General features: G+C 41.6%; 1 long non-coding RNA gene across 1 annotated transcript; it reads left to right on the top strand.

Moving 5' to 3' along the window:
• The first annotated feature begins 523 nt into the window (after positions 1-523).
• On the top strand, positions 524-11,144 carry LOC112488332 (uncharacterized). The gene is made up of 3 exons (XR_003052289.1): positions 524-7,831; positions 8,620-8,684; positions 8,801-11,144. It is a non-coding gene; the product is annotated as an uncharacterized LOC112488332 (long non-coding RNA).
• Positions 11,145-11,604: the final 460 nt, after the last annotated feature.

The raw sequence follows: 11,604 nt of genomic DNA on the forward strand, positions 1-11,604 counted from the left end.
TAGCAATTTTCTGAACTTTCACAGTTGTTTTAGTGCAACCTACACTGTCATGTTATCTACAGTTCCATTACATGATGAGTGATAGAAGTTCTCTCAGAAAGCAGGAACAAGGACGGGTTCTACCACACCATGTCCCCTGATCCAATCAGTGACGATAGGGGCCGGTGTGTGAAGTGTGGGGTTGTTATTGGCTGGTAAAGAAATCAAGGAATCACTGAGAAGAATTCCTTCCCCCACCTTCCCTCAGCTCGGTTTTTTGTTTCTTCCTGTGCCAACTGAGATTACTGTGTGAGGCTTTTCCTCCCTCCTTGTCCCCCTGCTGAAAGAAATTGCATTGACCTCTTCTATCTATTGCTTCCATATGCGAGCAGTTATCTCTCTTGCAAATGGAAATGAGACCCAAAATTGCAACAAATGGGGCCATGCCACTGAATGCAGATGTTCCCCTGCTCCTCGCCCACAGTACACATGCCCGATCAAATTAACTTTAACCCCTTTGCCGACACCCGAGCAACAACTGTATGTCCACATGTGGTAAATAAGAAGTGATGGCATCAAACACCTGGATCAGTGGGGTTCAGTGTTACCCCACAGAAGCCCCCCCACCCCGTTCACCCCAACACCAAAGCTTCCTCTTTTCATGCATTTGCTAAGTTTGCTCCTCTGGTCTGATCTCTCTCTCTCTCTCTCTCTCTCTCTCTCTCTCTCTCTCTCTCTCTTTGAGTTTCTCCATTTCCAGAGGCTGTAAGAGGAATTGGTTGTTTGACAGAGAACACCTGCTTGTGGAGCCGTTTTACAGGGGTGGGGGGGCTAAGAAGCTACAGTGACGAAGGAAAGGGGGATGAAAGCAGCACGAGAGAGGTAGAAAGGAGGGTGAGGGAGGGGGGGCACAGCATGAGAGCCTAACAGGTGCTTCCTCTGTGTGACTCTGGGAAAAGACCGACACTGCTAATGTATGGAAATGGGAACAGGGTCTCCGTGCCCACGTCCCTTCATCAAGCCTCTCTATCTCTCTCTCCCTCCCTTTTTTCCACTCCCCCTCCTTCTGAATAATAAGAAAGTCCTATAAAAGTGGCCTCACAGATAATTTACCAAATTGGTTAAATGTTGCTGAGAGCCTGGAGTGTTAATATGCTTCCATTCAGAGCAGACAGAGGTCAGGGGAGTCACTGGTTAGCAGGAACCAGACAGAAACAACAGAGCTCTGATGATTTCATCCCACACCATGCCCTTTAGGGTTGTTCTGTAATGACCAACATGTCGGAGCACATTTAACGTGGCATGCATCCATGTTGGATATAAACATTGTTTACCAACACACACGTATTCCCTGGATGCTCCTGATTCCATTGTTGACGACCAAATTCTGGGTTTTTTTTGCATCCGTGCATGGATTTCAACGTACACCCAGCAAATTCTTATTTTCCTCCCTCGCCGCCGCCATCTGCTCTCCTTTAGGGACTCTGATTATGGCTAATGAGCGTTTCCAAGCACAGTCCCTCATCTATCTCCACACACCCAGAGCGCACAATGTTTTCCTGCTATTTCTCTACCACTGGACCCCTTTTTGCGTACACATCCATCTCAAGCACAACACACACAGCGGCGGCATCAAAAACGACAGCGGCATCACCGCCGTGCCATTATTTACACGTCCGTCAGCTTAATACGCAATAATATTACATATATGTAGAAGGCATGCAGAATTGGAACATACAGGTGCTAACTTCTTTGGCCAGGTCTGTTCCCAGCCTGGGCTAATGAGGAGCAGGTGAGTGGATGTTGCTTTAATCAAGTGGAGAGTGGGCCGCGCACAGATTTGCAGCTTGTTGAAAGGCCAGCAGTACACATGGGCTTCATTATGGGGTTAGGGGAAAATCAGTCAGGAACAATTGTTTTCCCACTCCTGCTGCTAGACTGGAATACTTTTCTCCTTTTTATGTCCTCCTCTCTCACACACAGAGACACACAGTATGTGGACACGCATACGCAAGGGGATGATAGATTCAAACTTGCCAACTTTTGTAAAGGAAAAAATCGCCGAGCCCTCAGTTGCTTAAATACCAAACGCAGTCTAAGTCAATAAGTCAGTGTGACATAAAGGTGAGGACAGAATATTTTTAACTTTGCCAGGAAGCAAAGTGCAAGTGAAGGGAAATATGTTGACAGACAATTATTCTGCCCTAAGATGGAAGAACAGGTAAACAATATGTGTTGAGCCGAAGTCTCCAGCTATTTTTGTTAACGTAAACTGTTGTTAAAAAGTATGTCCTCACCCACTGACCTCACCCTGTGATACATTATAATGTGATGAAGGATTGTCGAAGGGATAGATCAGATGTTTTGGACACAGTCAGGAATGGATCAAGCTGAAGGCGTGCCTGCATATGCAGTATGCCTTTAGTTGTAGTACCGGTGATGGCCTGTAGAGGCTGGCTAAGAAAAGCTGTCTCTGAAAGACAACAATACAAATATAACTTCTCAAGAAACACTTTTTGTCCAATGTTTTTTTAAACACTTTTAACCTTTTTAATTTGACCTAAAATTGCCTTTTCATTGTGCAAAGCCACCTCAGGGTTTGGAGATCCCACACATTCAGCAGCAGTGTCTGCCCTTGGCTGAAACACTCACATGAAGTTACTTACTTTCTAAATCTTTTAACGTTATCATTAACTACATGCAGATGATGACCGACTGAACTTGATTGTAATTCAATATTTTTTTTCATTGCCAAAAAAGTCTTATGAAGTTCAACCAGGTTGATTAATTACATATTTATGAAATTACCGACTTTGGATTTTATTTAATTGATAGTATTAATCATCAATAGTCTCATAATACTAATTACAACAGGTTAAAGTAAATAAATCATGTGGAAAATAATAAAAGTGCAACCTTTTGGCACAGATTTTTGGTTTTGCAGGATTCTGTCCTGTTGCTCTGCTCATTTGACATAATGGGTGTGTGTCTAACATGTTTATATTATTGCGTTCTCACCACACAGAGATGGTGAACACACACATCTGGTGCATAGAAAAAACTATCTGTATAAATATTTCTGTAGAGCAGAGTTTGTCTCAGAAAGGCTTTATGTTTCCTTGTGTAAAAGTTTTGTGTGTTTTGATATAAACCCATCACTGGGTTCAGGCGACATCACTGCTGTCATTAAATTTCATACCTGACTTTTGGTGTTGGTGACTCAAAATTTACAGCTCACAATATGTCCACTATGATTACATGAGCAAAATTTGTTTGACTATGAATCAAGTTTTTTAGTGACTTCAAGCCGGATCAGCAAAAGGAAACATGTTATATTAGCAGGGACACAAAGAGCCGTGTGTGATTCATGCCCCACAGGAGAGAAGTAAAAGTAACGTTCACACAAATTATTCCAGCCATTCAGACAAATGAGCAAATAACTTTGTGTTAGCCTTGACAGGAATATACTTGCCATCACACAGCATTACAGCATGGAGCTTCCGCCCCCTCGTTTCCACTTTAAATGAAGTGACTCCTAAGAGTTATGACGCTCGGGGACAACCGTGAAACTGAGGAGGCCTGTGTTTCGAAATGGAACATCTGCATTTCATGAATCTGTGCAAATCACTATGAATACTTCATGACTACAAGTAAATAGCGACCAGTCAACACTTGAATATCAATAATAGTTTGTAAATTCAGAGGGGAAGTAAAGCTAAATAAAAACCAGCCAATTGTTTTAAGGTTTAATTTGAAGTTTTTATCATGAAAAAGTATTGCTGTCATAATTCTAGATATGAATAGATCCAACTTTTACTGCATTTTTAGTCCAGAGAAGAACACTTTCCTGTTTACCATAACAAACCCACTTTGCATTTAAAGTTTTTTTGTGGTTTTTTTCTGCACCTTTAAATTATTTGCTTTATTGTCAAGCTGAACTTTTTAGGCTGAAATTTAGAGGAGTGTGTGAGTAAAATAGAGGAAGTGTGTGTGTGTGTGTCTTGAATTCAGTATCCATACGTGCATGCCGTTGTCTGTTAAAGTCGACAACCCCTCGCATTCTAAAGTCGAAAATATTAAATCTGACCCGGCTCTGCATCTGCAAGACTTCCAGTGAACTTGGGAAGGTCATCTCCAAGTAAACGCAAGGCCTGCTTTTGCATAAAACTCAACGGATGATCTATGACAAAGCCGCTTAATGTGTCACCACACTGACAAGCTCCCATCAGTCCCCATTAAGTCCAGCCGTGTCAGTGGTGTCAGCTGGAGTCTCTCACCATACACCAACAGCCCTGCCATATAAAAGGAGGTGACAGAAGGAGTTACTGTCACAGAAGAGGAGCTGTGAACTCGTACCAACCCCTCTGACAGCCGTTATGACTGCAAAAATACTGCGCAAAGACTCAATAACAAGGGCTGTTTTTGCCAGTGATTGGCACAGAGCAGGGAACAATTAGGAGATTTTTTTCCTTCTCTCTCTCTCTGTCTCTCTCTCTCTCACTCTCTCTCTCTCTCAGAGGTCTCTCCTCGGAGGCAGGAGGCCGTTTGGTTGTTTCAGAGACTCCCTGCACCTGTACCGCTGCTCTGTGAAGCTGTGGCAGGCGTGGGAGTGTGAAAAAGAACCTCTCTTTAACCTTTGAACCTTGACCATCACATGGTTTCGGGGTGGTAAATGAGTGGCAGAGAAAAACATGGGCTTAGATTGGATGAAGAGAGCAGAGGATGGTTTAGGGATCAAGTTACAGCTGTTGTGTTTTGCTTGGGTCACAATGGGGGTAATTTTATTGGCATGTCCTCAGAAGGAAACTCAGCTGAAAGACTGATACCATGTTCATTATATTAAAAATGTACCGAGTGAAGAAATGTACTTTTCTCAAAATGTGCGTCTTTTTGCCAGTAGGTGCAGCTGTAGTTTAGCCAGAAGGAAATAGAGAACTGAGGCGTCATGGATAAACATGGAGGTTTTTTTTGTTTTGTTTTGTTTTTTTGAGTCTTGTCTTGGCAATTTATGTTGTAAACAGAAGAGAAAGTGAGTGCTGCATAAAAAGTAGTTAAGATCTTTACCTCAAATGTACTTTTGTAGGGAATATATAGAGTCCAGTCTGGGCCCTGATCATGGAACTAGAACAGGTTTTATGTGGAACCAACTTCTTACCTCTAAGAAATATTTTATGGACTTCCTTTTTTAACTACTTTTAATTTCAGCTTTAAAGAAGCTTAAAAAGGAAACCTTTTAAATTGTTTTTTATGCTAGCATTGACCTCCTGTATCTTTTGGACAAACAGCTCATTTTAATTAGCTATTCAGAATGTTTGTTTAATGTGGTTCTTAAAGTGGGGGGCGAGCCCCTCCTATGGGGGCTGCAACAGAACGGGCTAAATCTAAATGAATTATTTGCACTACAGTGGCAGATGACCTGATGAATAATGATTTGATGAATAATGTTTCATATCCAGCAAAACAGTGAGTGAAAAATTGTAGTTCAGAAATGATTCAAGGTATTGTTCTTAATGTGAATCAAGTTTTTTTTTGCTAACTTGCAGATTTTAGGATTATTAAAGGCAAAAAAATAATAGAAAAGTTGGTATTAAATGTCTTTTTTTTTGTTTAAATCCCTGAAATCCTGTACCAGTGTGTGTCAGGTGGATACTCTGAGACCCTTGACCTGACCAGCATGGTCTTCTGCTTGTCTGAGATGTTCCACTTCCTGCGGGTGGAACCGTGTTTCCTGTCTGGCCGGGGGCCCCTGTTGATACAGTCGAACGGAGCAGCAGACTCTGTGTGTGTGCTCCTGCCCTGCAGACCATGAAGCTGTCTTAATTTCAGCAGTGATTAATACTGCCATCACTTTATAAACGCTGCCTGTCTGTTCTGCAGCCTCCACCTCCACAGCAGACCCACGGTTGCCTTTCCCAAAGAGCCCTTCTCTTTCAGACAGCACAGGGTCAGAGAGAGAGAGAGAGAAAGAAAAGAAGCATTATTTAATTTGATAATTAGTCTGCAGACTCTTCGGGGGGGTGAAAGAAAAGGATTGCTCTCATTAGCTGTAATTGTCTAATTGCCTTTCATCTAAATAGCGGCCAATTTTCACTTCATGGATTATACAAATACCATAAATGCACCTCGGTGTTATTTGTGTATTTTGGAACTCACCTCTGAGCAGAAAGCAAATTCTGCTGTCAGCCTGCTGGAGTGAGAGATGAGTGTGTTTAAGTAGTCCGACGGGTGGACGGATTGGAGAGTGGACTGAAGGTTGTACAGTGACAAGGTTGGACCGAAGCATCCATCTGTCAACAAAGTTATGAGGTGGGAATTAGTTTTCTGGTTTTAAAAGCACACTCTTTAGACTTTCAGATAACTTAGCTCCAAAAAATGATGTTTCCAGGGTTATCCAGGACAGAAAAAAAGGATATTTTAATTTATTTGCATTATGTCTTTTTCTCTCTTTCTTGTTGTGTTATTTAGAAAAGTCTTTGTCCTATCCAGCAAAGTCAACCTGCAGGTTTGCACCAAATATGAAAAGAAATCTACTGATTCTGTACAAATCATTAAGATTTGACTTGAACTCGTGACATATTTTCTCCTCTTTTTATTTGAAACTATGTGAGGCCTAAACGTCATGCAGGACTGAATCACCGACCAATTTGAATCGTCATTTGCATCTTCTCTCTAAAACTATTGTACTAACAGTGTTTCTGCCACCACGTCTTCTACACTGGAGACAACAGTAAGTGCACTAGCCTCACAGCTGGAAGGTCACCAGGTCACTGGTTAGATCCCTGGCCTTTTTGTACAGAGATGGAATGTTCTCTAACTGTGTGTGCGTGGGCTGTCTCTGGGTGTTCCAGCCGTACTCCACCGTCCAACAAACAGCAGCATTAGGTTAATTGTTCATTCAACTGACTACAGATGTGAGAGCAAGTGTGAGGGTGTGTTTGGCTCTAATTTTGACCCTGAGATGACCCAGAGAACTGTCCACAGTTTACTCCACCCTCACGAGGCAGACAAATGAGTTTTTATTCTACCATATCTTTCATTTTTTCCTTAAAATTTTGGGGGAAATTTGCTGATTTGCAAAAAATTATCTTTGTTCAATGGGAAGTGAGTGAGCATTTAAAAAAATTCAGTTGAGTTTTTAAGTAAATACAATGAATGCTAGTAAAACCACAACACAAACACAAATGACTACTCTATGCTGTTGTCTTGACGACCAATCAAAAAGCTTCACACTCTACGCTGATGATATGTTAAACTGTATCTATTTGTTCGACCAATGAGCTGTCTCGTCCGTGGACACATTTGAACGTTGGCTAATGGATCCAACTGGAACCTTTGTACGTGAAGACAGATCTACTCGACAGTACAGGTACTACAGAGTGGACGTGTTCTCACAGTTTTTACATTATTTGTTGTTTTGTGTCGGACGGAACTTTAATACATCAGCAAAAAAAAGTTGGCCTGGAACAGTTTTTGTCAACTTCCATGTGTTGTTGTTTTCTAGGATGGAGCCACTGTTTAAAAAAAAAAATCACCACTGTTAACTCTACAAACTGCCCTGAGTGCAGTGTTAGATTTGACAGCTTGACAGGTGCAGCAGCAGGAGATCACACTGAGTGAAGGTCAGTTATTCTGCAGTTATGAAGTGAGATTTGAAGCTTTATCTGTAACTTTGACCAATATTTCACTGTCTGTATTTGTGTGTGTGTGTGTGTGTGTGTGTGTGGCAGAGCGCCGGTGTTACTTATGCATTAACACAGACATAAACACATCAGCGTGTGTGTCTGCAGTGCACCGTCTGACTGGTGTGTTACGCCCAGAGGAGGCATCATCCTTCAGAGGAGCAGCAGGCTCTGTAAGTGAGCAGTCTCTCCTTCATTCTCACCCCNGCTAAACAGAAAACACACTTATCTATGTTGGGACCACCTGCCAGCGCAGGCCTGTCCTTTGTGTGGATGTCTGTATAAGCCTGGGATTCTGTTCCCCCTGCTCCCCAGGGAGGGCAGCCCCTCAGAACAAGGCTGTGGTGAACTGGATGCTTGAACAGGATGACACACACAGGCTTGACACAGGAAAAAGTGTTAACTGTGCACATATACTAGCAGTCTATAAGTAACCAGACAATCCCAGGTTGGATTTTCTTCCTCAACTTTCGATGCTGAGTATTTTCTCAGTAGTTGTCACTCAGGGGTTGTGGTATCTTCAGTCTATTTGCTCGTGGTATTACAGTTTTTATTGTATAAAATCAAAGACAAAACGATTGAATTTAAACAATGTAAATGAACAGTGTTTAGTGTTTTAAAAAAGAAAGCATGAAAACATTTTCTAGTGACTCAGAGTGTTTTACTTCCTCATTTTGAGGTCATTACTCTATTGAGTACAGAGTTACACACTTTCCCGTTTCCTGTATTCAACGTTATTTATTTTATTTGCCTTACTGTTTTTGACTAAAATATTCTGGTGTCTTTGAAAGGAGTAAATTATTTCCTAAAAATAAATGCATTAATATCTTTATTTTTTCATTGTTTTTACTATACATGTTTAGCTTTCTTTCCGTGCATGTATTTTTAAATGGATTAATTAAGTCTTATTTCAGCGTGTTTTTATAGTGATGGTAAAACATGTTTTAATTTTTTTTCATAGACTCAAGTCTAAATAATGGAAATGAAGATAATCTGAGGCTCTACGTTCTGGATCAACTGTCAGTGGTGAGTATGTCTGTGGTCATTTCCCTCTTAAATCAGATGAAATTATGTGATCAGTGTGGATCTGCAGCAGGAGTGTCTACATGAGAGGTCTAATGACTTCTGCATGTCTGTATTAGGGAGCTCTCCATCTCAGAGGTCTGAATGGGAAATACAGCCCATCTGCAGAAGCAGGCCGTGGGATGGAGATGATTACATCAGAGGATCATCCATCGGTGATGTCATCTGCAATCCTCAGAGGGACCACGGTGCTGCAAGGTCGCCACTTCATCTACTGTAAGCAGCAGCAGCAGCAGCAGCAGCAGCAGGTCAGACCAGACGTGTGTAAACAGCTCAAATGCACAAATTTACCACAGGGTTTTCACAGAGTCAAAACAATTGTAAAAAACAAATAAGTAGTTTCAGTTCATCAACAACAACAACGTCATTTTGAGTGAGATGTGATTCTGCGATGCTCTCTGATGTACTAGTGTAAAGGAATCTCTTCCCCAACATTTCCCCCAGTGCCCCATTATAAACACTAGTCTATTGATTGTCCAGCCCCTCCCCCACGTGGACACATTAAAGGCTTTTACTTTAAACTCCCCTGTACTTAAAAAAGAGTACAGTAGTTCCTATAAAACTTAAAAATGTTAATTTAACAAAAAATAAAAATAAACAAACTTATAAATAAGTGCAATTTCCCCACTGTGGCACAAAACGCTGTCCATGCTGCCTAGATAGGCCCGCCCCTCACTTTGAGAACCAATGGAGTTGGAAAATATAAAGGATAAAAAGCTGGATGAAGTTGTTTGTTCTTGTTTGATATACAGGTCAATCAATCAAAATCAAATCTTATCAGAAGCGGTCATCATGACAGTAAGACCCTTATTTTTTCAAACACTTGCTCTTTTAAAAACAAGCGGCCGAGTCACTGTCCTTCTGTTAGGCCTTCTAACATGAACACCATGAGCAAGAAACATTCATGTTCACACTTATACGTACAGAGGATTTAGGGTCAAAGGCTCAGTGCAGAAAGACCGCCTCTCCATGTTGTGACTATAGCAATTATGAAAGGGGAAAAAATTAAAAGAAGAAAAATAATGTATTCAAAGTAATTTTTCACAATGTCCTCTGCTCTTGTATTCAGTTTGTCCTGCTGAGAAAAAATTGATTCAAGTGGCCTCAGCATTAGAACGCCAGCTTTACTGCGTCTCAGGGATCATTATACATTTTTTACTTCAATTATTCATGGATCAAAGGCCAACGCCATTTTAATTCCTAATAAAAAGAAATAAAAATATGGCTCACAGCCCAAACAGTGTCTGTAACACTCCCTGTTATCTGCGTGGTGGTGAAAATAAGACTCATCATCTGCATTTCCTTCATTTGTCATCAATAAATTGAAGCCTTTTTGTCGACTAATGAGCTGGAATCTGCGTGGCCTCACTAACGAGCTTGTAGTGGCTGTTGACTTGAATAACAATATGTTAGTTACTGAGCTGAGACAAGAACAAAGGCCTCCTTCTTCGTTTGCCTCCTCTTCCTCTTCATCGTGTCGCTGCTGCTGCCTGCCTGTTCTGAGCCTTCCTGTGAAGACAGCTCCTAATACCATCTCATAATCTGCCATCCGCTCCTCCAGATGCCCCTGCCGCCACCACCACCGCCGCCGCCGCTCCCCTTTCATGTCTGAGTGTCGTTCAAAGCCTCATCATTAACGTGATTTATTTCTCCCTGTGTATTATTGTGTACCTCTAATTTGTTTGGGTATTTCAGCTACGGGTGTAAATCAGAATCAAAGCTGTTGCCGCTGCTTTTTCTTGCCACCTCTGTTAATGGCCTGTAGAGCAGAGGTTGGCGCTGAGAAGAAGCAGACCTGCTGTCTTCCTAAATCACCTTTCCATCCTCTGCCCTCATCAAAAATACAAAGAGCCCATTGGCCGTTCGAACAAACAGCTCCACTGACCGACCCCTGGCTATAAATCATCACCACGGAGAAACTTCCAGGCCCCCAAAATGAAAATTGGCTATGGTGGAAATTGGAAAGTACCATCATTAATCATGATTGTGTTTGTGGAGGTTTTGATAGCAGAGATGTTATACCTGTTATACCGGCAGAGTTTGTGCAAACAATATGGTGTGACACCTTTTTGTAGAACAAAATTCCAGAAAACACACATGGAACGGAGACGAGCGGTGGAGTGGAACAATAGAGCAGCGATGATTGTCATCTGTCCATCATGTGTGGAAGGCGAGCAGCTTTTTTAGGGCGGCATGATGGGTAATGTGTTTTGACAGTGCTGTGACAGTGAGCTGTGACCTTCAGCTGCCTGCCTGCTCCAGCTCCACCTCCCAGAGTTCTGGGAGGGATGTCTTTGGGGGCATTGGCACCCCCTGTCAAATCCACTCCATGTGCATTTACCGTCTCTTTTGTCATCAGGCCTGAACTTTCCTACCACTAGTCAATCACTCAGAAATGTGAACCGAGCCTCTCACATGTCAGAAAGACGCAGTGATGTTGCATAAAACCAGCCTCATTTCTGAGCTTTGTACTCCACAAGCCACTAACCTAAGTTTCAAAGAAGTTGGAAGATGAGATGATATGAAAAATAAAGATTAAAAAAAAAACAAAAAACACTTAAGCTTCCATTTAAGGTAAAAGGATGAAGAAAGTATTTTTAGAGGGATTTAAAAAGGTGGTAAAAAGGTTAAAGAATCAGGTTAAAGACTGGAGGTGTTTTTTAATTACAAAATAATTTCTCAGTACAGTATACTGTAAAAATATATATAAACATATAAATTAACAATACACTTCCAATGATAATGTTAGACAAAAATGTGATTTTTATTGATTTTTATTTGTGTCCGGCCCGCAAGGTGTTTTGAGTGTGTGCAGTTTACTGGCCAACCTGTGGTCCAGATTTGTCACCATTTGTCATCCCCG

This window comes from Cynoglossus semilaevis, chromosome 16, assembly GCF_000523025.1.
Source record: "Cynoglossus semilaevis isolate Cse_v1.0 chromosome 16, Cse_v1.0, whole genome shotgun sequence".
Classification (NCBI taxonomy): domain Eukaryota; kingdom Metazoa; phylum Chordata; class Actinopteri; order Pleuronectiformes; family Cynoglossidae; genus Cynoglossus; species Cynoglossus semilaevis.